At 37.3% G+C, this 27536-nt stretch overlaps 1 pseudogene; it reads right to left on the reverse strand.

Moving 5' to 3' along the window:
- The window catches only part of LOC128197919 (uncharacterized), a 102835-nt pseudogene that overhangs the window by 67699 nt on the left and 7600 nt on the right, over positions 1-27536 (reverse strand).

Consider the following 27536-nt stretch of genomic DNA (forward strand, 5'->3'; position numbering starts at 1 on the left):
AGCTTCACTATTCCATGCACCATAGGAGATGTGAAAGTTGGAAGAGCATTGATTGATTTGGGAGCTAGCATTAATCTAATGCCGCTATCCATGTGCAGAACAATTCAGGGGTTGGAAATTAAACCAACCAGAATGGCTCTTCAATTGGCAGACAGGTCTCTTAAATATCCATATGGAGTGGTTGAAGATGTTCTAGTGAAGGTAGACAAATTTGTATTTCCAGTAGATTTCATTGTGATGGAGATGGAAGGAACTAGTGATGTTCCTCTTATTCTTGGGAGACCTTTTATGAAGACTGCTAGAGTTTTGATTGATGTAGAGAATGGTAAGCTTAAATTGAGAGTTGAGGATGAAGAAGTCACTTTTGATGTATCCAAGGCCATGACATATCCAAATGATGACAAAGCATGTTTTCAATTTGATGAACTTGATGAAGTTTGTATGGTTCGAGAAAGAATGGTGCGAAATATTTCTCCATTGGAAAAAACTCTCATTGATGCATGTGAAGATTTAGATGAAGAAGAAGAGAAATTGATTGATGAATGTCTGAGGGACTTGGAAACATTGAAAAAGAGTTCAGAGGAAGATCCAATATTTGAAATAATTGATAAGGAAGAAACAATCAAAGCACAGTCGCCAGAATTAAAAAGATTGCCATCACATCTGAAATATGTGTTCTTAGAAGAAGATGGAACAAAGCCAGTTATCATCAATAACTCCTTATCTCTACAAGAAGAAGAGCAATTGATAGAAATTCTGAAAGCCAACAAAGAAGCAATTGGATGGTCAATATCAGATCTTAAAGGTATTAGCCCAACTTATTGCATGCACAAAATTTTTATGGAAGAAGATTATAAACCAAGTGCTCAACCATAGAGAAGGTTAAATCCTGTTATGAAGGAGGTGGTCAGAAAAGAAGTGTTGAAACTGCTAGAAGCGGGTATCATCTATCCAATTTCTGATAGTGAATGGGTGAGTCCAGTACAGGTGGTTCCAAAGAAAGGTGGGATGACAGTAATTTATAATGATAAGAATGAACTTATTCCTACTCGGACAGTCACTGGTTGGCGTATGTGCATTGATTACAGGAAGCTTAATAAAGCTACTAGGAAAGATCATTTTCCTCTTCCATTCATGGATCAGATGCTAGAAAGGTTATCAGGGCAGGCTTTCTATTGTTTTCTAGATGGATATTCTGGATATAATCAAATTGTGGTAGATCCAAAAGACCAGGAGAAGACGGCTTTTACTTGTCCTTTTGGTATCTTTGCATATAGAAAGATGCCTTTTGGATTATGTAATGCCCCAGCTACGTTTCAGAGGTGTATGCAGGCAATCTTTGCGGATCTGTAAGAAAAATGCATTGAAGTATTCATGGATGATTTCTCGGTTTTTGGAAACTCTTTTCAAAGATGTTTAGCTAATTTGAACATTGTCCTCAAAAGATGTGTTCAGACAAATCTGGTTTTGAATTGGGAGAAATGTCATTTCATGGTAACTGAAGGAATTGTATTGGGGCATAAAATCTCTGCTAAAGGAATTGAGGTAGACAAAGCTAAAGTAGAAGTTATTGAGAAACTACCTCCACCAATAAATGTAAAGGGGATTAGAAGTTTTCTTGGTCATGCTGGGTTTTATAGAAGATTTATCAAAGATTTCTCAAAAATTGCTAAACCATTGAGTAATCTTTTGATGAAGGATGCTCCTTTTGTGATGAATGAAGACTGCCTGAAAGCTTTTGATATATTGAAGGAGAAGCTAGTGTCAGCTCCAGTAATTGTAGCACCAGATTGGAATCAAAATTTTGAATTAATGTGTGATGCAAGTGATTATGCAATAGGAGTTGTCCTTGGCCAAAGGAAAGAACGGAAGTTTCATCCAATTTATTATGCTAGCAAGGTGTTGAATGATGCTCAATTGAATTATGCTACCACAGAGAAAGAGTTTCTTGCTATTGTATATGCTCTAGAAAAATTTAGACCTTATCTTATTGGGTCTAAGGTGATTGTCTATACAGATCACGCAGCTATCAAATATTTGTTGACAAAACCAGATTCTAAGCCACGTCTGATTAGATGGGTACTACTATTGCAAGAGTTTGATGTAGAAATCCGAGATAAGAAAGGAAGTGAGAACTTAATTGCTGATCATTTGTCACGGTTAGTCAACAATGAGGTCACTAGCAAGGAATCTGAAATCTGGGAATCCTTTTCAGATGAATCACTAATGTATATTCAGCAGAGGCCCTGGTTTGCTGATATGGCGAATTTCAAAGCTGCAAGAGTCATGCCGGAAGACTTAACTTGGCAACAGAGAAAGAAATTTCTGCATGATGCCAAGCAGTTTGTGTGGGACGATCCATATTTGTTCAAAATTGGAGCAGATAATCTTCTAAGGAGATGTGTTACAAATGAAGAAGCAGAAGGAATTCTTTGGCATTGTCATGATTCACCTTATGGAGGACATTTTAATGGAGAAAGAACAGCAGCAAAAGTCCTTCAATCAGGATTTTATTGGCCAACTTTATTTAAAGATGCTCATAATCATGCTAGGAATTGTGACAAATGTCAAAGAGCAGGGACAATCACTAAACGTCATGAGATGCCTTTACAAGGTATTTTAGAGGTTGAGGTTTTTGATTGTTGGGGTATTGACTTTGTTGGACCCTTCCCTCAATCTTTCAACAATGAATATATTCTGGTAGCAGTGGATTATGTGAGTAAATGGGTGGAAGCATTGGCTTGTCCTAAAAATGATGCTAGCACGGTAATTAAATTCCTGAAGAGGCAGATATTCTCACGTTTTGGCACTCCAAGAGTGTTGATTAGTGATGGAGGATCTCATTTTTGCAATTATCAGCTAGAGAAAGTACTCAAACACTATGGAGTAAAGCATAAGGTAGCTGCACCTTATCATCCACAAACCAATGGACAAGCTGAGGTATCTAACAGGGAGATAAAAAGAATCCTGGAAAAAACCGTGACTTCATCAAGGAAGGATTGGTCTCTCAAATTGGATGATGCTCTTTGGGCTTATAGAACAACAATGAAGACGTCTATGGGATTATCACCATTTCAATTAGTCTATGGGAAAGCATGTCATTTGCCAGTTGAATTGGAGCATAGAGCATTATGGGCTTTGAAATTCTTGAATTTTGATCCTTATGAAACTCAATGCACACGCAGAAGGCAGATTTTGGAGCTTGAAGAAATGCGGTTACATGCGTATGATTCATCCAAGGCTTACAAAGACAAGATTAAATTTTATCATGACAGGAAATTGGTGAATAGAGTTTTTAATCCAGGACAACAGGTACTATTGTTCAATTCAAGATTGAAGATATTTCCTGGGAAGCTGAAGTCAAAATGGACAGGACCATTTGTGATAAAAGAAGTGCATCCACATGGAGCAATTGAAATATTTAATCCATCTGCTAATGATCCACAGAAAAGTTGGGTGGTAAATGGTCAACGTCTCAAGCCCTATCTAGGGGGAGAGGTGCAACAATTTTCCACAATGATGTTGTTGGTTGATCCTTGAAAGTTTGGGTCAGGCTCGGGACGTTAAACAAGCGCTTACTGGGAGGCAACCCAGTATCTTGTAAGTAATTGTTTTTGTTTTTGTTTTTAGATTAGATTTGATGTACTCTATTGAACACCTGGTTTGTTATGATGGTTTGCTATTAACTGTGATTGTGTGATAAGTACTGCTTGATGATGCTTATTGATTGATTGATGTTGAGATAGATGTGCATATTAAAATGCTTATACAGGTGATTCACAAGCTTTGTGAACAAATGCATGATATTATGATTGTGATTGTGAGATTAAGCAGGATGTGTATGTCAAATGTGAATGAGCTTATATGTGAGGTTTTGAGCTCCAGAGTTTTGGTATGATTGAATGCTATTAATTTGAAAGCATGAATGATTTTGCCCAGGTTTTCTATGATTGAATCAATTGCTTGTTTTGCATCATGTGATCAAGGCCATTTGTTGGAACTTTTTTTTATTGGCCAAATTCATAAAGTTAGCCTACTAAAAGAGAACACGTTGTGTTCTATCCTTTGAACCCTTAGCCTTGAACATACACTGAAAACCTTTGATTGAAAATCTTTACCTTGAGTTAAGTAGAAGATCTTGTATGGTATTGTTAAATGTTCAAGTTTGGGGTTGTTGGGAAAACATGAAAAGAAAAGCATTGAGCTAAGAGCTAAAAAGTAAGAATATGCAAAGAGAAAAGAAAAAGAAGTAAAGCTCAATGCAAATGCAAAGGTAAAAGAAAGTTGGGAATGAATAAGATGATTGTGTTGTTATGATTCTCTTAACTCAAGGATTTTGTGATCCAGAAAAACCAATTTTCTTGTTAGCCCAGCCACATTATAAGCCATTGAAAAGTCCTTGTGATGATGCATGCTTGTGAATGTTTTTGATTGTGGTAAAATGAAAGGTAAAGTTGATTCATGTGACATTGTGATAGTACAGTGAAGGAGTGAAACACTTTACCTCTTATACACTTGTGTGTTGAGTGAAACACTTTACCTAGTGAGGAAATAGTCCATAAGCACATGAACATCCATGCTTAATTGATTGATCATTCATGAAAAATAGCATTTGTTGGAATTTAAATGACTTTGTGAACACTAAAGCATGTGCACATCTTGAATGAACTCTTGGTCATAAGTTTGAGTGAAGTTGTTATTTATCTTGAAAAAGAGGATTTTTGAATGAGTGAACCATCATATGAATTGGTTGGAGATTGAGTTACATTTTGTTTGCTTGAGGACAAGCAAAGTTCTAAGTTTGGGGTTGTGATAACAGTTGAAAAACTGTTATTTTCATGCTTAAAATTGATACTAAAAGGAACCTTTAGACTTAGAAACTAGCTTGAAATCATACTTTTATCCATATTTTCAGAAATAAGAGAGCTGGACAGGTTTATGCTTGATTTCAGTGTTTTTGTGCAGATTTTAAGGTGAATTTAGTGAAAGAAGTGAAGAATGAGAGAGATGGAATCAGAAAAGGAATCAAAGAGTGCAAAAGGAGAAGCCGAAGGCACCGCTCAGCGGCATTTTACCGCTGAGCGGCACTCAGAAGGTCACGGGAGGTCCGCTGAGGGGCAAAATGGCCAATGAGGGGAAGAAAAGAGACGCGCACTCACCGCTGAGCGGTACTTTACCGCTGAGCGGCACACTTATGGGCTTGGGCTTAGATTTTTTGTAATTTTAGAATAGTATATAAGCTTTAGGACGTCCTAGGGTTTGTATCTTTGGCAGAAACGAGGCAAACACTTTCTCTTCCACCCCTTTGAAGGAGGATCTTGGATGCTCAGGCTACCTCTTCACCTTTATTGGGTTTATTCTTTCATACTTTCATTGTAATTCATCTAGGTTCACCATGAATATGGTGAACTAAACCTTGTATGTTTGTTGGGGAATCAATGTAATCTCTTGAAGCTCTCATATATGGAATTTATGCTTGCATCTTAATCTAAGATTTATGCTTTCTTTCATCATTAGTTAGGGTTTTTCCTCTTTGCTTAATGCTTGCATTGTTTAACTCATTCGATGCATGATTATTGGTTTTGTCGATACGGGAACGTACGGGGAAGTCTAGATCCGGGGAATTTCTCCCAATATGATATTGGTTGTCGTTAAGCTCCTGCACTTATGAACTGATCATTAGGAATGCTAGGAATTGTATGAACTCGTGATTAGGGAGAAGCCTTCTAGAAAGGTACTTTAGAGAGTGGCATTAACAATGATGATTTGAATGTTGAATTCCTAAAATATATGAGAGTGGATAAGATGAAATTGACCCCCAACAACATATTCATTCATATATTTCATTGAAAGTATTTATTTTTTGTTTTAGCCATTGATCAAAACTTCATGCATACATGTTTATTTTCTGTCTTGCATATTAAACTCCAAATATTTCGTCTTTAAGTCTTAGCTAATCAAGAAATCACATAACTAAACTAGGCCGTGAGTCCTTTGGGAAGAACGATACTTGGTCTTACCAAGTTTATTACTTGAACGATTCGGTCATACTTGCCGATTGAAAAACAAGTTTGTGACATCATATTTTGGTGCTCATAAATTTGTCCATCAATACCCCTAATGGGCTCGGGTTCCGTTGAGGGGCAGCAACCCAAGCCCCTTCTGCGACACTACCGCTCAGCAGTAGTTTGCCGCTCAGCGGCACTTACGGGAAGTGTTCTTCTTCTTAGCTTGACCCAGATGCGTCCTAAACATACCCCTCACTGGCTCCATGCAATAAAATTTTCAGATCACTCATGCACAACCCTATTATGCAACTAAAGCAGGATCCAAACAAAAAAATACAGATAAGTCAACCAACTGGGTTGCCTCCCAGGTAGCGCTTGTTTAACGTCACGAGCCTGACCCAAAATCCTCCAGCACCCTTCAGTAGGTGCAAATATTCCTTACCAACACCCATCAGTAGGTGTATACAAACATAGTATCCTTCAGTAGATACTCTTCCGCGTAACATCCATCAGTAGATGTAACCCTATAACAAACTTATAACAAAAACAAAAAAATAAACTATCCAAAAGTTCAAAATTACATCACCAAACCAAAAATTAAAAGTCCTTAAATCACTGGGTTGCCTCCCAGCAAGCGCTCTTTTAACGTCATTAGCTTGACCCAAAATTTCAAAGATCAACCAACTGCATCATTGTGGACAATTGTTGCCTCCCAGCTTTTCTGTGGATCATCAGCGGTTGGATTAAATATTTCAATTGCTCCATGTGGATGCACTCCTTTTACTACGAATGGTCCTGACCATTTTGTCTTCAATTTCCCAGGAAATATCTTCAATCTTGAATTGAATAATAGTACCTGTTGTCCTGGATTAAAAACTTTATTTACCAGCTTCCTGTCATGATAGAATTTGATCTTATCTTTATAAGCCTTGGATGAATCATATGCATGTAATCACATTTCTTCAAGCTCCAGAATCTGCCTTCTGCGTGTGCTTTGAGTTTCATGAGGATCAAAATTCAAAAATTTCAAAGCCCACAACGCTTTATGCTCCAATTCTACTGGCAAATGACATGCTTTCCCATAAACTAATTGGAACGGTGATAATCCCATAGACGTCTTCATTGTCGTCCTATAAGCCCAAAGAGCATCATCCAGCTTTACTGACCAATCCTTTCTTGATGAAGTCACTATTTTTTCTAGGATCCTTTTTATTTCTCTGTTAGATACCTCAGCTTGTCCATTGGTTTGTGGATGATAAGGTGCAGCCACCTTATGTTTCACTCCATAATGTCTAAGTACTTTTTCTAGTTGATAATTGCAAAAATGAGATCCCCCATCACTAATCAACACTCTTGGAGTTCCAAAACGCGAAAATATCTGCTTCTTCAAAAATTTAATTACTGTGCTAGCATCATTTTTAGGACAAGCTAATGCTTCCACCCATTTACTCACATAATCTACTGCTACCAAAATATATTCATTGTTGAAAGATGGAGGAAAGGGTCCCACAAAGTCAATACCCCAACAATCAAAAATCTCAACCTCTAAAATGCCTTGTAATGGCATCTCATGACGTTTAGTGATTGTCCCTGCTCTTTGACACTTATCACAATTTTTAGCATGATTATGAGCATCTTTAAATAAAGTTGGCCAATAAAATCCTGATTGAAGAACTCTTGCTGCTGTTCTTTCTCAATTAAAATGTCCCCCATAAGGTGAATCATGACAATGCTAGAGAATCCCTTCTGCTTCTTCATTTGTCACACATTTCCTCAGAAGATTATCTGCTCCAATTTTGAACAAATAAGGATCATCCCAGACGAACTGCTTGGCATCATGTAAAAATTTCTTTCTTTGTTGCCATGTTAAAACTTTTGGCATGACCCTTGCAGCTTTGAAATTAGACATATCAGTGAACCACGGCCTTTGCTGAATATACATGAGTGCTTCATCTGAAAAAGATTCCCAGATCTCTGATTCCTTCCTAGTGACCTCTTTGTTGAATAATCATGATAAATGATCAGCAATCAAGTTCTCACTCCCTTTCTTATCACGGATCTCCACATCAAATTCTTGCAAGAGTAGTACCCATCTAATCAGACGTGGCTTAGAATCTGGCTTTGTCAACAAGTATTTAATAGCTGCATGATCTGTATAAATAATCACCTTAGACCCAATAAGATAAGGTCTAAATTTCTCTAGAGCATACACTATGGCTAGAAATTCTTTTTCTGTGGTAGCATAATTCAACTGAGCATCATTCAAAACTTTGCTGGCATAATAAATTGGATGAAAAATCCTCTCTGCTCGCTGGCCAAGAACAACTCCTATTGCATAATCACTTGCATCACACATTAGCTCAAAATTTTTATTCCAATCTGGAGCTATAATTACTGGAGCTGACACTAATTTGCTCTTCAATATGTCGAAAGCTTTCAAACATTCTTCATTCATCACAAAAGAAGCATCCTTCATAAGAAGATTACTCAATGGTTTAGCAATTTTTGAGAAGTCTTTAATGAATCTTCTATAAAATCCAGCATGACCTAGAAAACTCCTGATCCCCCTTACATTTGTTGGTGGAGGTAATTTCTCAATGACTTCCACTTTTGCTTTATCTACCTCAATCCCTTTAGCAGAAATTTTATGTTCCAGCACAATTCCTTCCTTTACCATAAAATGACATTTCTCCCAATTAAGAACAAGATTTGTCTCAACACATCTTTTAAGAACGATATCCAAATTCACCAAACACCTTTGGAAAGAATTTCCAAAAACTGAAAAATCATCCATGAAGACTTCAATACACTTTTCTAAGAGATCTGCAAAAATTCCCTGCATACACCTTTGAAAGGTAGCTGGAGCATTACAGTATCCAAATGGCATCTTCCTATAAGCAAAGATACCAAAAGGACAAGTAAAAGTTGTCTTCTCTTGGTCTTTTGGATCTACCACAATTTGATTGTATCCAGAATATCCATCAAGAAAGCAATAGAAAGCTTGACCTGCTAATCTTTCTAACATCTGGTCCATGAAAGGAAGAGGAAAATGATCCTTCCTAGTGGATTTATTTAGATTTCTGTAATCAATGCACATACGCCATCCAGTAACTGTCCGAGTGGGAATAAGTTCATTCTTATCATTGTGAATTACTGTCATTCCGCCTTTCTTTGGAACCACCTGAACTGGACTTACCCATTCACTGTCAAAGATTGGATAGATAATACCAGCTTCTAAAAGTTTCAACACTTCTTTTCTGACCACCTCCTTCATTACAGGGTTTAACCTTCTCTGTGGTTGAGCACTCGGTCTATAATCCTCTTCCATAAAAATCTTATGCATACAATAAGTTGGGCTAATACCTTTGAGATCTCATATTGACCACCCAATTGCTCCTTTATTTGCTTTCAGAATTTCTATCAACTGTTCTTGTTCTTGTAGAGACAAAGAATTACTGATAATAACTGGCTTTTTTCATCTTCTTCTAGAAAAACATACTTCAGATGTGCTGGGAGTCTTTTTAATTCTGGCTACTTTACTTTGACTTCTTCTTCCTTATCAATTATTTCAAATTTTGTATCTTCCACTGGAATCTTCTTCAATGTTTCCAAGTCCATCAAACACTCTTCAACTAATCTTTCTTCTCCTTCATCTAGATCTTCACAAGCATAGATAAGAGTTTTTTCTAATGGAGAAACAGACCTCACCATCTTTTCTTGTATCATACAAACTTCATCAAGTTCGTCAAATTGAAAACATGCCTTATCATCATTTGGATATGTCATGGCTTTGAATACGTCAAAAGTGACTTCTTCATCATGAACTCTCAATTTCAGCTTACCATTCTCCACATCAATTAAAACTCTAGTAGTCTTCATAAAAGGTCTCCCAAGAATGAGAGATACATCACTATTCCCTTCCATCTCCATTACAATAAAATCTACTGAAAATACAAACTTATCAACCTTCACTAACACATCTTCAACCACTCCATATGGATATTTAAGAGATCTATCTGTCAGTTGAAGAGCCATTATGGTAGGTTTGATTTCCAATCCCTCAATTTGTTTGCACATAGATAGCGACATTAAATTAATGCTAGCTCCCAAATCAATCAATGCTCTTCCAACTTCCAAGTCTCCTATGGTGCACGGAATATTGAAGCTTCCTGGATCTTTAAGCTTAGGAGGTACTTTTTGTATAATTGCACTACAGTTACCCTGTATTTGGATAGTCTCCTTCTCAATGTACTTGTTTTTCTTTGTAAGGAGTCCTTCAAAAATTTTGCATATGTTGGCATCTGTTGCAATGCTTCAGAGAATGGTATAGTAATCTCAAACTTTTTAAACAACTCCATGAATCTTTCCAACTGTTTTTCTTTCTCCTTCCTTGAAATATTTTTTGGATAAGGAAGTGGTTTTTCAAATTCTCTTTCTTTTTTTCTCTCATCTTTCTCTTCTCTCTCTTTTTCTTCTTTCTTTTTATCTTTTTCTTCTTTTTTCTCTCTCTCAACTCTTTCTTTCCACTAACAGGTCTCTTTTTCACTCTCATTTTCTTTCTCCTCTCTTTCTATTTTTCTCTCCTCTAACACCTTACCACTTCTGGTCATAATAGTCTTACACTCCTTTCTGAGATTATCAGTTTTCATCTTGTCGACTATTCGCTCAATGTAAGTCTTCATATTTTGAAATGCAGCTTCCACATTCTTACAATAAGTTGCATTCATTTTCAAGAATTGTTGAAAGGTTTCGTCTAGTTTTGTTGTCTTCCTAGATGAAGTAGGTTGCATTTGCCATGTTTATTGTTGCTGTTGTACCATTGACACCTTTTGTATTTCCTGTGGTAATTGAGAAAGTTTCATAATTACTTCTTCCAACTCCTGAAAAATAATCTTATTTTGAATACGCAGAGCATCATCTACTTGTAACAACTCCTTCTGACTAGGATATCCTCTTTCACTACTTAACTCATCATCACTAGTAGCCATATTATCAATGATTTCTGTAGCTTCCTCTAGAGTTTTCCATTTGATGTTTCCTCCAGCTGTGGCGTCCAGCATCATCTTGGTTTGGGAACCAAGACTTGTAAGGAAAGCCAAGACTACTTCCCCTTCGTCAAAACCATGTGTGGGAGTTTTTCTCAGTAAGCTTTTATATCTGTCCTAGTCATTCCTCCATAGCTTGCCTGAAAGATGTAATCTCTTGCTTTCCTTTATTTACTTTTGATTATGGAAAGTATTTGTTTAGGAACTTTGTTACCACCTCTTCTCTTCCCACTCTATAAAGCTTCCTTCTGAAAAAGAATTCAACCAAATCTTAACGTTGCCTCCTAGTGAGAATGGAAACAAGCTAAGTTTGATCGCTTCATCCGGCACCCCATTTATCTTTATTGTGTTGCAAATCTCATTAAATGTAGTGAGGTGCTCATATGGGCTTTCGTGAGACAACCCATTAAACTGGTTACTCTTAACCAATTGGATTAGTGCTGGTTTCACCTCCATATTAGCCGCATTGACTCTTGGTCTTGCTATGCTGTTGAAATGTTGAGGTCCAGCTACATTAGTATAGTCAACAAGAGTTCGTCTGTTATTATTGTTCTCCATCTCCTCACTGCTATGGTCAGAACTTTGTGGTGATGGTTGTAACAGAGTTTCCGGAGAAGGAAAGAGTTCTCTAGATGTACGGATTCTTCTCCTCCGTCTACTCTCGTCTAAACCTTCAAGAGGTTCTGCAGTTTTCTTGCTCCTAGTTCGGATTGCTTCTTGCATACACAAGAAAACAAATCCCTAAAAGAATTGGTTAGCGCAAAAAAATATAGAAGAAATAAGATCAAAGATAAGAAGAAAAAAATAAAAACAGAAAATAAAATAAAATAAAATAAAAATAAAAACAGAAAATAAAATAAAATAAAAACAATAAAATATAAACAAAAAATAAAAACAAAAAAAATAAAAACAGAAATTCAAATTTCAAAATTCAAGTCAAAGATAATCAATAATCAAACAAATAAAATAGTTAAACCACGAGTCCCCAGCAACGGCGCCAAAAACTTGATGAAAAATTTATGAACACCGAAAAACGGCGCCACAAACTTGTTTAACAATCGGCAAGTGTGACCGAATCGTATCAAGTAATAAAACTAGGTAAGACCAAGTATCGTTTTCCCAAAGGACTTACGACCTAGTTAGTTATCTGATTTGTTGATTTTTTAAGACTTGTGAACGATTGATTGTAGGTTTTTAATGCAAAAGACAATAATTAAACATGTATGCATGAGTTTGATCTATGGCAAAAAGAGTAAAACAAACACGTAATGGATTATATGGATGAGTATGTTGTTGGGGTTATCAATTTCATCTTATCCACTCTCATATACTTTAGGAATTCATCAATCTTTTCATCAATGTTAATGCCACTCTCTAAATCACCTTGTCAAGAAGGCATATCCTTAATTACGAGTTCATACAATTCTTAGCATTCCTAGTAATTAGTTCTGAAGTGCAGGAGCTTAAAGGCAACCAATATGCTATTGGGAGAAATTCCCCGGATCTAGACTTCCCCGTACGTTCCCATATCGACAAAATCAATGATCATGACAATGAATGAGTTAAACAATGCAAGCATTAAGCAAAGAGGAAAAACCCTAACTACTGATGAAAGAAAGCATGTATCTCAAATAAGATGTTTAAACACAAATTCCATATATGAGAGTTTAACAAGATTACATTCATCCCCCACCAACAATACAAGGTTTAGTTCACCATATTCATGGTGAATCTAGATGAACAATAATGATAGAATGAAAGATAAAACCCTAGAAAGGTAGAGGTAGCCTGAGCATCCAAGATCTTCCTTCAAAGGGGTGGAAAAGAGAGTGTTTCCTTCGTCCCAGCCAAAGATACAAACCCTAGGAATACCTAAAGCATATATAATGTTCGTAATAATACAGAAAATTAGGCCCAAGCCCAAAATAGTGCCGCTCAGCGGTAAGTGCTTGAGTTGGTTTCCTCCCCTCAGCGGCCTTTCCACCCCTCAGTGGAGCCAACGTGAGTTTCTAAGTGCCGCTCAGCGGTAAACTGCCGCTGAGCGGTGGTTGCGGCTTCTCCTTTTGCACTTTTTAATGTCTTTTCTGAAATCAAGCATAAACCTGCATAAAACACTGAAATCAAGCATAAACCTGTCCAGCTCTCTTATTTCTAAAAATAAAACCAAAAGCATGATTTCAAGCTAGTTTCTAAGTGTTAAAGGTTGCTTTTAGTATCAAATTTAAGCATGAAAATAACAGTTTTTCAACTGTTATCACGTATCCTTAATTACGAGTTCATACAATTCCTAGCATCCCTAATAATTAATTCTGAAGTGCAGAAGCTTAACGGCAACCAACCCTCATATTCCTATGTCTAGGCAATATGCTATTGGGAGAAATTCCCCGAATCTAGATTTCCTCGTACGTTCCCATATCGACAAAATCAATAATCATGGCATTGAATGAGTTAAACAATGCAAGCTTTAAGCAAGGAGGAAAAACCCTAACTAATGATGAAAAAAAACATGTATCTTAAAATAAGATGTTAAAACACAAATTCCATATATGAGAGTTTCACAAGACTACATTGATTCCCCAACAACAATACAAGGTTTAGTTCACCATATTCATGGTGAAACTAGATGAACAATAATGAAAGAATGAAAAATAGAACCCTAGAAAGATGAGAAGGTAGCCTTAGCATCCAAGATCTTCCTCCAAGGGGTGGAAAGGTGTGTGTTTACTTCGTCTCCAGCCAAAGATACAAACCCTAGGAAGTCTTAAAGCTTATATACTATTCGTAATATTACAGAAAAGTGGGCCTAAGCCCAAAATACCACCACTCAGCGGTAAACTACCGCTCAACGGTACTAGCGCAAAGTCAATTTTCCCCTCAGCTACATTTTCACCCCTCAGTGGAGCCAACGGGAGTTCCTGAGTGTCGCTCAGCGGTAAACTGTCGCTGAGCGGTACTTGCGGCTTCTCCTTTTTCACTTTTTGATTTCTTTTCTAATTCCATCGCTATCCTTCTTCACTTCTTTCATCAAATTCACCTTAAAACCTGCATAAAACACTGAAATCAAGCATAAACCTGTCCAGCTCTCTTATTTCTAAAAATATAACCAAAAGCATGATTTCAAGCTAGTTTCTAAGTGTTAAAGGTTGCTTTTAGTATCAAATTTAAGCATGAAAATAACAGTTTTTCAACTGTTATCACCTATCCTTAATTACGAGTTCATACAATTCCTAGCATCCCTAATAATTAATTCTGAAGTGCAGAAGCTTAACGGCAACCAACCCTCATATTCCTATGTCTAGGCAATATGCTATTGGGAGAAATTCCCCGAATCTAGATTTCCTCGTACGTTCCCATATTGACAAAATCAATAATCATGGCATTGAATGAGTTAAACAATGCAAGCTTTAAGCAAGGAGGAAAAACCCTAACTAATGATGAAAAAAAACATGTATCTTAAAATAAGATGTTAAAACACAAATTCCATATATAAGAGTTTCACAAGACTACATTGATTCCCCAACAACAATACAAGGTTTAGTTCACCATATTCATGGTGAAACTAGATGAACAATAATGAAAGAATGAAAAATAGAACCCTAGAAAGATGAGAAGGTAGCCTTAGCATCCAAGATCTTCCTCCAAGGGGTGGAAAGGTGTGTGTTTACTTCGTCTCCAGCCAAAGATACAAACCCTAGGAAGTCCTAAAGCTTATATACTATTCGTAATATTACAGAAAAGTGGGCCTAAGCCCAAAATACCACCACTCAGCGGTACTAGCGCAAAGTCAATTTTCCCCTCAGCTACATTTTAACCCCTCAGCGGAGCCAACGGGTGTTCCTGAGTGCCGCTCAGCGGTAAACTGCCGCTGAGCGGTACTTGCGGCTTCTCTTTTTTCACTTTTTGATTTCTTTTCTGATTTCATCTCTATCCTTCTTCACTTCTTTCATCAAATTCACCTTAAAACCTGCATAAAACACTGAAATCAAGCATAAACCTGTCCAACTCTCTTATTTCTAAAAATATGAACAAAAGCATGATTCTAAGCTAGTTTCTAAGTGTTAAAGGTTGCTTTTAGTATCAATTTTAAGCATGAAAATATTAGTTTTTCAACTGTTATCACAACCCCAAACTTAGAACTTTGCTTGTCCTCAAGCAAACAAGATGTAACTCAATCTTCTACCAATCAATACAATGGTTTACTCCATTTAAAAATCCTCTTTTCTAGATAAGTAAAAACTTTTAAGCTCATGACAAAGACTTCAATCAAGACATACACATGCTTTAGTGTTCACAAAGTCACTTAATATCCAACAAATGCTATTTTTTATGAATGATCAATCAACTAAGCATGGATGTTCATGTGCTCATGGAATATTTCCTAACTAAGTAAAGTGTTTCACTCAAATACACGTGTATAAGAGGTAATCACTTATTCGCTCTACTATGACAATGTTACATGAATTGACATTGCATCCTCACAAGGACTTTTCAATGGCTTATAATGTGGCTGGGCTAACAAGAAAATTGGTTTTTCTAGATCACAAAACCCTTGAGTTAAGAGAATCATATAAACACAATCATTCTTACTTTTCCCCAACTGTCTTTTGCATTGAGCTTTTCTTTTTTTTTTCTTTTCTTTCTCTTTTTCTTTCTCTTTTCACATACTTAATTCTTAGCTCTTAGCTAATGCTTTCAATTTCCCTTTCTAGTTTCCAACAACCCCAAACTTGAACATTTGTCAATACCACAAAATATTTTCTACTTAACTCAAGGTAAAGCTTTTCAACAAGGGTTTTCAAATCATGTTCAAGGCTAGGGGTTCAAAGGATAGAACACATAGTGTTCTCTTTTAGTGGCTCATTTCATGAAATTAGCTAATACAAGGGTTACCAACAAATGGCCTTGATCATATGATGCAAACAAGCTAGTAATTCAATCATAGGAAACCTGGGAAAAGTCATTCATGCTTTCAAAGTAATAGCACTCAATCACAAAAACTTTGGAGCTCAAAACCTCACATATAAGCTCATTCATATTTGACATACACATCCTGCTTAATATCACAACCACAATCACAACGTCATGCATTTGTTCACAAAGCTTGTGAACCACCTGTATAAGCATGTAATGTGCACATCTCAACATCAATCCATATCAAAGCATCATCAAGCATTACTTATCAAACAATCACAATCATAAGCAAACCATCATAACAGACAAAGTTTCCAATTGAGGACATCAAACCCTATTCTAAAAACACAAGTAAATAAGTTCAGAACATAAAACAAAAACATAAGTCCTGCTTTAGTTATGATAGCTTTCATCAGTAAATGCTATCTCAGTTCCTCATCAATCTGAGTTGTCATCTGTATCCTCCTTTTCTTCATCATCTTCGGCATCCTCAAATGCATCATCCTCATCATCATCAACATCATCTTCATCCATCTCCATAGCTGAAGCTTCAACTGCTTCAGTTCTGTCTCCTTGTACCTTCTCTTCTGGCCAGGCTACCACATTATGAAACTCCTCCATAGTCCACCTGTGTGCTGAAGGTGTATCATACATTCCAACAATCATCTCAGCAATGGCCACCTGCCCTCTGTGGATAGACTGTAATTGTGCACCTATAAGAGACATTTACATGTCCCTCATCTAGAAAGGTTCTGCTTCATGTGTCTTAGCAGATGCCTGACTCTGTGCTTGCCCTCTTTCTCTACGAGTACGGCGTGGTGGAACTAGCTGAGCTGCCTCCTCACCTCCACAGTATTGTTTGTAATAGGCCTCATCAATTGCTTTCCTTGGCCTTTCAAATGGTGGAGCAGAAGTATCCACCCCAGCTATCTTACATATGTGTTATCAAAGAAGGATGTCCTAAGGGTGCTTTGCTGTTTGTTGTGTTGGCACACACCCTTATCTCATCAGCTATTACCTGTCCAATATTGACATTCAAGTTCCTGATTGCAAAGTAAAGGAGGAGTGCCCTGCTAAGAGTGATGTCTGACACATGAGAACATGGCTGAATGTTGGCATGAGAAAATGCCATCCAATACTTTGCAAGAGGAGTCAAATCAGTCCTCCTAATGTTTACCACAGAGCCAGTTCTATTCCTCTGAAAATGTCCTCTAGGTACACATAAAACTCTCTCCACATCATCAAAATCAGTGCCTTCTTCGATACATAGAGCAAACTGGCACTACTCACCAACGCACACAGTACCCAAGAAGTTGTTGATGGAATCAGGATCATACCTAATAGCATGGCCTCTGACATAGCCTAGGTAATTCTCAGCTGAATAATCACCAATCTTCCTTGCATTGGCGTAGAATTCTTTCACCACACCTATATTGGCAGGTGTAGGGTATGTGGCAAGCTTCCCCTAATCATTTCCCAACAATTGCTCTCCAAATTGAGGAGCAAAGTTAGGTATCATTCCAACCTTCCTCTCCATAAGGAGTATCCTATCTTGGACCACCTTAAAGTGCTTCTCATGTTTGCGAGATAGGAACCTACTAGAATGGGGTTGTTCTGGTTCCTTTTCTTTTGGAAGCCATGGTCTTCATTCTTTTGCCTGAAGAGGATGTCATTCCTACATCAAACACAGATTACAAAACCACAAAACCTGTTGTTAATCATTAGTAAACCATAAACAACACCTTATTTCGAAGCTAAACCACCGCTGAGGGTCAAAATCACCCCTCAGCGCCAGCAGTGCAGTAATCTAGTACACAACTCAACAAAAATAACATATCAGTCAGAGTGTCGCTCAGCGGCAATTTACCCATGAGCGGTGACTCTGCAGATTTTTGAAAAAAACACTTTTAACCTGTCATGCCTCCACCCACATGATATTTTCAGTCTTCCAGATCAAAATCATTCAGTTCAATCGATTCAAACATCAATTAAATCATTAAATCATGCATAGAAATCAAAACCCCTAAAAATTCATGCTTCAACAATCAAATTCAAACTCAAGAACCCTAGAATGAAAAATGCTTGACTTACTTGGGTGGAGATGCTAGATGAATGGAGAATGCTTTCAAGCTGTGAAGAATAATGATGCTCTCTTCCAACCCCAAACATAGATGGAAAACTAGTGAGAAAGTGACTGGAAGGGAGATTTTCTCAAGAGGGATGAGGGAAAAGTTGTAGAGAACGTTTGAAAAGTATGTAGGAGTGTGTGTGTGTGTAGAGAAGAATGTGAAAAGAGAAACATGGGCGCAACTTAGGGTATAAAAATACCCTAATGGGCTCGGGTTCCGCTAAGGGGCAACCTAAGCCCAGTCTGCGACACTACCGCTCAGCGGCACTTTCGGGAAGTGCTCTCCTTCTCCTTAGCTTAACCTAAATGCCTCCTAAACATACCCCTCACTGGCTCCCTGCAATAAAATTCTCAGATTACTCATGCACAACCCTATTATGCAACTAAAGTAAAACAAACAAAAATATAATCAATCAACTGGGTTGCCTCCTAGGTAGCGCTTGTTTAACGTCACGAGTCTGACCCAAAATCCACCAACACCCATCAGTAGGTGTAAATCTTTCTTACCTTCACCCATCATTAGGTGTAACAAACCTAATATCTTTCAGTAGATACTTAACCACCTAGCATCCTTCAGTAGATGTTATACCCAAAAATTTTACAGAAATAATGTCCAACTGATTAAAAATTACAAAACCAAAATAAAATCAAAAGAACAATTGTCCTCAAATCACTGGAATGCCTTCCAACAAGCGCTCTTTTAACATCATTAGCTTGACCCAATAAAGTTCAAGTTCCTTCTTCATGGTTGATGTTCATATCACACCAACTCCTCAACTACTTCCGGTACACTTTTTTGACTCTTCTAGAATGTGGAGACTCCATCTCTATCATCTCATTCTCTTTGTAGCCTTTCACAACCCACAACTTGTTTTTGAATCTCACAGGTTTACCAAGTTGGAGTCGTTCTTTCATCCAGTCATCATGGACTTTTTTTTCTCTTCCAATCTTTTCTTCTTCCTATACCTGAAACAACAAACAATGTTTACTTTAACCTTGGGCTTTTCATCTTCAGGGCTAGTCATGAGTACATCTTGATATGCAGCTTTATGACTAGCTTCTTCCTCCTGCATCTGTCTCTCTTCTTTGAAGACATCTACAACAACTCTTTCTTCTCGGTCTTGGAGCACCACTATACCTTCATTCACATCAATGATGGCTTTGGCCGTTTTCATAAACGGTCTTCCGAGAATAATGGGTATCTTTTCAGTCTCCATCTCCATCACCACAAAGTCTGCCAAGAACTATAGTTTGCCTACACAAACTATAATATCCTCTGCTATTCCATAGGGTTTCTTCGAAGATCCATCTGCCATTACTAAGTCAACCTTTATAGGCTTCACATCAACATCACCAATCTGCTCAAGTAAAGAATAAGGTATCAAGTTAACACTTGATCCTAAATCAAGTAAAGCTTTTTTTATCCTTTTCTTCCATATTGTGCATGGAATGGAAAAACCTCCTGGATCTTTTGCTTTTGGAGGGAATGGCTCCTTTTTAACAGCTTTATACTTCTTTGTATTATCATCTCTACGTCTTTTCTTTGTAGAGACTTCTTCCTTAGGTTTAGTATAAACTGCAATATGCTGTAATATCTCCTTCCAAGGTACATCATTGTCCACCATCTTGAATAATTCTGTAAAATCAAATTGTTTCTCTTGATTTATTGGAAAAGGAAAAATATCTTTACTCTTTATCTCTCTTCTCTCTCCTTTCTCTTTTTTCTCTTCTTTTTCTTTTTCTCTCTTTTCTCTCTCTTCTTTTTCTTTCTCTCTGTCTAACTCAACTGTTTCATCATTTGTACTCTCCAACACTTTACATTCTTCCCTGGGGTTAACCTCAGTATTAGCCCCAAAATTTTTGTCAGGCCTTTCTTCCAACTGCTTGGTAATCTGACCCATTTGAATCTCCAAGTTCTTAATAGCAGCTTCAGTGCTCTTTTGACAAGATTCAGTTTTCTGTATAAATTGCTGAAGAGTTTCTTCCATCCTTATTGATCTTTTATTAAGTATAGAAATCTGTTGCCATAAGGTTGGTTGTTGTTGTTGCTTGTTAAATTGCCCAGTTTGTCCAGCTTGCCCACTTTGTCCTTGACCAATGCTTGGGTGTGGTTTCCACCCTTGATTGAAATTCCCCTGACGGTATGGAAATTGATTGGCCATGAAGTTAACATCCTCTAAAGCTTCTGCTGGAAAGGCGCATTTACCATTGATATGGTCACCCCCACATAATTCACACAACTGTGATTGAACCTGTGCAACAGTCTTTAACTCTTTTGGCAGTTGTGCAAATGTTTTTGTGAGAGTCTCCAGTTGTTGAGTTGGTATCTTGTTCTGTGCTAGCAAAGCATCATTGGTTTGTAACTGTAGAACTCCTTTTTGTTGAATAGGAGCTCCTCTTTCACTGTTCAGCTCATTATCAATTGTAGCAATGTTTTCAATTATTTCTGTAGCTTCCTCTGGAGTTTTCCATTTGATATTTCCTCCAGCTGAGGTGTCAAGCATCAACTTGGTTTGTGAACTAAGACCTTCAAGGAAGATCAGGACTACTTCCACTTCGTCAAAACCATGCGTGGGAGTTTTTCTTAGTAAGCTTTTATATCTGTCCCATGCATGACCTAGTGATTCCTCCACACCTTGCTAGGAATCATGCTTTAACACTTAGAAACTAGCTTGAAATCATGCTTTTGGTTATATTTGGAGAAATAAGAGAGCTGGACAGGTTTATGCTTGATTTCAGTGTTTTATGCAGGTTTTAAGGTGAATTTGGTGAAAGAAGTGAAGAAGGATAGGAATGAAATCAGAAAAGACATTAAAAAGTGCAAAAGGAGAAGCCGCAATTACCGCTGAGCGGCAGTGTACCGTTGAGCGGCACTCAGAAACCCACCTTGGCTCCGTTGAGGAGTGAAAAGGCCGCTGAGGGGAAGAAACAAACTTGCGCACTTACCGCTGAGCGGTACTATTTTGGGCTTAGGCCTAATTTTCTGTAATTTTATGAATAGTATATAAGCTTTAGGGTTTCCTAGGGTTTGTATCTTTGGCTGGGATGAAGCAAACACTCTCTTTTCCACCCCTTTGAAGGAATATCTTGGATGCTCAGGCTAGCTCTCTACCTTTCTAGGGTTTTATCTTTCATTCTTTCATCATTGTTCATCTAGATTCACCATGAATATTGTGAACTAAACCTTGTATTGTTGTTGGGGGATCAATGTAATCTTGTGAAACTCTCATATATGGAATTTGTGTTTAAAAATCTTATTTGAGATACATGCTTTCTTTCACTAATTGTTAGGGTTTTTCCTCTTTGCACAAAGCATGCATTGTTTAACTCATTCATTGTCATGATCATTGATTTTGTCGATATGGGAACGTACGGGGAAGTCTCGATCCGAGGAATTTCTCCCAATAGCATATTGGTTGCCTTTAAGCTCCTGCACTTCAAAACTAATTACTAGGAATGCTAGGAATTGTATGAACTCGTAATTAAGGATAGGCCTTCTTGACAAGGTAATTTAGAGAGTGGCATTAACATTGATGAAAAGATTGATGAATTCCTAAAGTATATGAGAGTGGATAAGATGAAATTGATAACCCCAACAACATACTCATCCATATAATTCATCCTGTGTTTGTTTTACTCTTTTTGCCATTGATCACATTCATGCATACATGTTTAATTACTGTCTTTTGCATTAAAAACCTACAATCAATCGTTCGCAAGTCTTAAATAATCAACGAATCAAATAACTAACTAGGCCGTGAGTCCTTTGGGAGAACGATACTTGGTCTTACCGAGTTTATTACTTGATACGATTCGGTCACACTTGCCGAGGGTCAAACAAGTTTGTGGCGTCGTTTTCGGTGTTCATAAATTTGTCATCAAGTTTTTGGCGCCGTTGCCGGGGACTCGTGGTTTAACTAGTTTATTTGTTTGATTATTGATTATCTTTGACTTGTTTTTGAATTTTTAATTTAAATTTCGAATTTTTATTTTATGTTTATATTTTTCAGTTTTTATTTTATTTTATTTTATTTTTTGGTTATTATTTTATTTTATTTTATTTTACTGTTTTTATTTTATCTTCTTATCTCTGATCTTATGTCTTCTTTTATATCTTTTTGTGCTAACAATTGTTTTTAGGGTTTTGTGCCTAATGTCTGCAGAATGCAATTTGGTCAAGAATTTAACTATATGGGCACTCAATTCTACCAAAGTAATCTCAACCACTGGTGGGAACCTCACTCAAGCATGGATCAAAGCCAATTTTGGCAAGCTGCCAGACCATTTGATTGGCCATCACCACAACAATGGCCGCCACCACAACAATGGCAGTAACAACCCTTTCTATCAGGAAGTTTGGATAGGTTGGATGACACCCTTCAACGATTTTTGAAAACTTCTGACGCTACTCAGAAAAGCATTGAAGAATCATGTAAAAGAATGGAGATGCAACTTCGTTACATTAGTCAGAGATTGAATGATGAGGTTAATACTGAAGTTAACCCTAAGGAGGAAGGGCAAGCCGTTTTCACTGAAAGTGACAAGATTCTTGATGAAAAAAAAATAGGGGGCGATGAGGAAAAGATAGAGAGAAAAGAAAAAGAAGAGTTGAGTGAGAAAAATAAAGATGAAGAAAAAGAGAAAGAAGTGGTTGAGAGAGAAGAGAGAAAGAAAATTTGTGTGAAAATAAAGAAGTTGAAAAGAAAAAGAAAAGGGAAGAAAAAAATAAGAGAAAAGAAAAAGAGAAAATTTAGTGATAGGAAAAGGAAGAAAAAGAAGATGAGAGGAAAGAAGAAGAAATCATATGAAAAATCCCATCCTCATCTAAAGAAGAATCATAGGAAGGAAAAGAAATTTAAGTGCTTTATGGAAATCTTCAAGAAATTGGAGATTAAAGTTCCTTTGATTGAGACACCGCAACAGGTTCCTCGTTTTATCAAATTCCTGAAGAAGTTCAGTAGAAAGAAGAAAAAGATGAAAGAACATGAGCTTGGGTCAAGCTAGTGACGTTAAAAGAGCGCTTGCTGGGAGGCAACCCAGTGATTTAAGAACTTTTAATTTTTATTTTGGTTTTGTAATTTTTAATCAATTGGACATTATTTCTGTAAATATTTTTTTAGGTATAGCATCTACTAAAGGATGCTAGGTGGTCAAGTATCTACTGAAGGATACTCGGTTTGTTACACATACTAAGGGGTGTTGTTAAGAAAGTTATATACCTACTGATGGGTATTGGATGATTTTGGGTCAGGCTCGTGACATTAAACAAGCGCTACCTGGGAGGCAACCCAGTTGATTGCTTTTATCTGTATTGTTTGTTTTGATTCTGCTTTAGTTTCATAATAGGGTTGTGCATGAGTGATCTGAGAATTTTATTGCAGGGAGCCAGTGAGGGGTAGGCTTAGGACGCATTTAGGTCAAGCTAGGAAGAAGAAGAAAATTTCCCGAAAGTGCCGCTGAGCGGCAAACTACCGCTGAGCAGCAGCGTCGTAGACTGGGCTTAGGTTGCCTCTTAGCGGAACCTGAGCCCATTAGGGTATTTTTATACCCTAAGTTGCGCCTTGGCCTCTCTTTTAATACTTTCCTCTACACACATACTCCTACATATTCTTTCAAAGGATCTCTACAATTTTTCCCTCATCCCTCTTGAGAAAACCTCTCTTTCACTCACTTTCTCACTAGTTCCATCTAAGTTTGGGGTTGGAAGAGAGCATCATAGCTTGAAAGCATTCTCCATTCATCTAGCATCTCCACCCAAGTAAGTCAAGCATTTTTCATTCTAGGGTTCTTGAGTTTGAATTGGATTATTAAAGCATGAAATTTTAGGGGTTTTGATCTTTATGCATGATTTGATGATTTCATTGAGGTTTGAACCGATTAAACTGAATGATTGTGATCTGGAAAACTGAAAAATGCATGTGGGTGGAGTTAGGATAAGCCAAAAGGAGTTTTTCAAAATTCTGCAGATTTACCGCTCAGGGATAACTTGCCGCTGAGCGGCACTCTAACAGACTTGTGATTTTGCTGAGTTGCATTTTGGATAGTTGCACTGGTGGCGCTGAGGGGTGATTTTGACCCTCAGCGGTGGTTTAAGCTTTGAAATAATGGTGTTGGATGTGTTTTTACTAATGATTAGCAACATGTTTGTGGTTTTGTATTTGTGTTTGATGTAGGAATGACATCCTCTTCAGGCAAAAGAATGAAGACCATGGCATCCAAAAGAAAAGAAAAGGAACCAGAACAACCCCATTCTAGCAGGTTTCTATCTCGCAAACATGAAAAACACTTCAAGGTGGTCCAGGATAGGAGACTACTTATGGAGAGAAAGGTTGGAATGATACCTAACTTTGCTCCTCAATTTGGAGAGCAATTGTTAGGGAATGATTGGGGGAAGCTAGCCACATACCCTACACCTGCCAATATAGTTGTGGTAAAAGAGTTCTACACTAATGCAAGAAAGATTGGTGATTATCTAGCTGAGAATTACCTAGGCTATGTCAGAGCCCATGCTATTAGGTATGATCCTGATTCCATCAATAACTTCTTGGATACTGTGTGGGCTGGTGAGCAGTGCCAGTTTGCTCTCTGTATGGAAGAAGGTGCTGATTTTGATGACGTGGAGAGAGTTTTATGTGTACCTGGAGGACATTTTCAGAGAAATAGAACCGGCTCTGTGGTTAACATCAGGAGAACTGACTTGACTCCTCTTGCAAAGTACTGGATGGCATTTTCTCATGCCAACATTCAGCCATGTTCTCATGTGTCAGACATCACTCTTAGCAGGGCACTTCTCCTTTACTATGCAATCAGGAACTTGAATGTCAATATTGGACAAGTAATAGCTGATGAGATAAGGATCTGCGACAACACAACAAACAACAAAGCACCCTTAGGACATCCTTCTTTGATTACACACCTCTACAAGATAGCTGGAGTGGATACTTCTGCTCCACCATTTGAAAGGCCAAGGAAAGCAATTGATGAGGCCTATTACAGACAATACTGTGGAGGTGAGGAAGCGGCTCAGCCAGTTCCACCACGCCGTACTCGTAGAGAAAGAGGGCAAGCACAGGGTCAGGCATCAGCTGAGACACATGAAGCAGAACCTTTTCAGATGAGGGACATGTACATGTCTCTCATAGGTGCACAGTTACAGTCTATCCACAGAGGGCAGGTGGCCACTGCTGAGATGATTGTTGGAATGTATGATACACCTCCAGCACACAGGTGGACTATGGAGGAATTTCATAATGTGGTAGCCTGGCCAGAAGAGTAGGTACAAGGAGACAGAGCTGAAGCAGCTGAAGCTTCAACTATGGAGATGGAAGAAGACGATGCTGATGATGATGAGGATGATGCATTTGAAGATGTTGAAGATGAGGAAGAAGAGGAGGATACAGATGACAGTTCAGATTGAAGAGGAGCTGAGATAGCATTTACTGATGAATGCTATCATAACTGAAGCAGGATTTATGTTTTTGTTTGGTTTTCTAAACTTGTTTATTTATTTGTTTTTAGTTTAGGGTTTGATGTACTCAATGAAAACTTTATCTGTTATGATGGTTTGCTGATGATTGTGATTGTTTGATAAGTAATACTTGAATGATGCTTTGATATAGATTGATGGTGAGATGTGCACATTACATGCTTATACAGGTGGTTCAAAAGCTTTGTGAGCAAATGCAAGTTATTATGATTGTGATTGTGATATTAAGCAGGATGTGTATGTCAAATGTGAATGAGCTTACATGTGAGGTTTTGAGCTCTAGAGTATTACTTTGAGTGTTATTACTTTGGAAGCATGAATAACTTTGCCCAGGTTTTCTATGATTGAATTACTTGCTTGTTTGCATTATATGATCAAGGCCCTTTGTTGGTAGCCCTTATATTAGCCAAGTTGCATGAAATAAGCCACTAAAGAGAACACTATGTGTTCTATCCTTTGAACCCTTAGCCTTGAACATAAATTTAAAACCCTTGTTGAAAGCTTTACCTTGAGTTAAGTAGAAAATGTTTTGTGGTATTAACTAATGTTCAAGTTTGGGGTTGTTGGAAAATAGAAAAAGGGAAATTGAAAGCATTGAGTTAAGAGCTAAGAATTAAGTATGTGAAAATAGAAAGAAAAGAAAAAAAAAAGAAAAAGCAAAGCTCAATGCAAAGGAAAGTTGGGAAAAGTAAGAATGATTGTGTTTATATGATTCTCTTAACTCAAGGGTTTTGTGATCTAGAAAAACCAATTTTCTTGTTAGTCCAGCCACATTATAAGCTATAGAAAAATTCCTTGTGATGATGCATGCTTGTGAATTTATTTGATCGTGGTTAAATGAAAGGCAAAGTCAATTCATGTGACACTGTGATAGTAGAGTGAATCAGTGATTACCTCTTATACACTTGTGTTTGAGTGAAACACTTTACCTAGTGAGGAAAGACTCCATGAGCACATAAACATCTTTGCTTAGTTGATTGATCATTCATGAAAAATAGCATTTGTTGGATATTAAGTGATTTAGTGAACACCTAAAGCATGTGCACGTCTTGATTGAAATCTTTGTCATGAGTTTAATTGAAGTTTTCACTTATCTTGAAAAGAGGATTTTTGAATGAGTGAACCATTGTACAGATTGGTAGAAGATTGAGTTACATTTTGTTTGCTTGAGGACAAGCAAAGTTCTAAGTTTGGGGTTGTGATAACAGTTGAAAGACTGTTATTTTCATGCTTAAATTTGATACTAAAAGCAACCTTTAACACTTAGAAACTAGCTTGAAATCATGCTTTTGGTTATATTTTTAGAAATAAGAGAGTTGGACAGGTTTATGCTTGATTTCAGTGTTTTATGCAGGTTTTAAGGTGAATTTGGTGAAAGAAGTGAAGAAGGATAGGAATGAAATCATAAAAGACATTAAAAAGTGCAAAAGGAGAAGCCGCAATTACCGCTCAGCGGCAGTTTACCGCTGAGCGGCACTCAGAAACCCACGTTGGCTCCGCGGAGGGGTGAAAAGGTGATGGACAAATTTATGATCACCAAAATATGATGTCACAAACTTGTTTTACAATCGGCAAGTATGACCGAATCGTTTCAAGTAATAAACTTGGTATGACCAAGTATCGTTCTCCCAAAGGACTCACGGCCTAGTTTAGTTATGTGATTTGTTGATTAGCTAAGACTTAAGGACGAAATAAGTTGAATTTAATATGCAAAACAGAAAATAAACATGTATGCATGAATGTGATCAATGGCTAAAGCAAAATACAAATACTTTCAATGGAATATATGGATGAGTATGTTGTTGGGGTTATCAATTTCATCTTATTCACTCTCATATATTTTAGGAATTCAACATTCAATTCATCATTGTTAATGCCACTCTCTAAATTACCTTTCAAAGAAGGCTTCTCCCTAATTACGAGTTCATACGATTCCTAGCATCCCTAATAATTAGTTT

This window comes from Vigna angularis, chromosome 7 (genome assembly GCF_016808095.1).
Source record: "Vigna angularis cultivar LongXiaoDou No.4 chromosome 7, ASM1680809v1, whole genome shotgun sequence".
Taxonomy (NCBI): domain Eukaryota; kingdom Viridiplantae; phylum Streptophyta; class Magnoliopsida; order Fabales; family Fabaceae; genus Vigna; species Vigna angularis.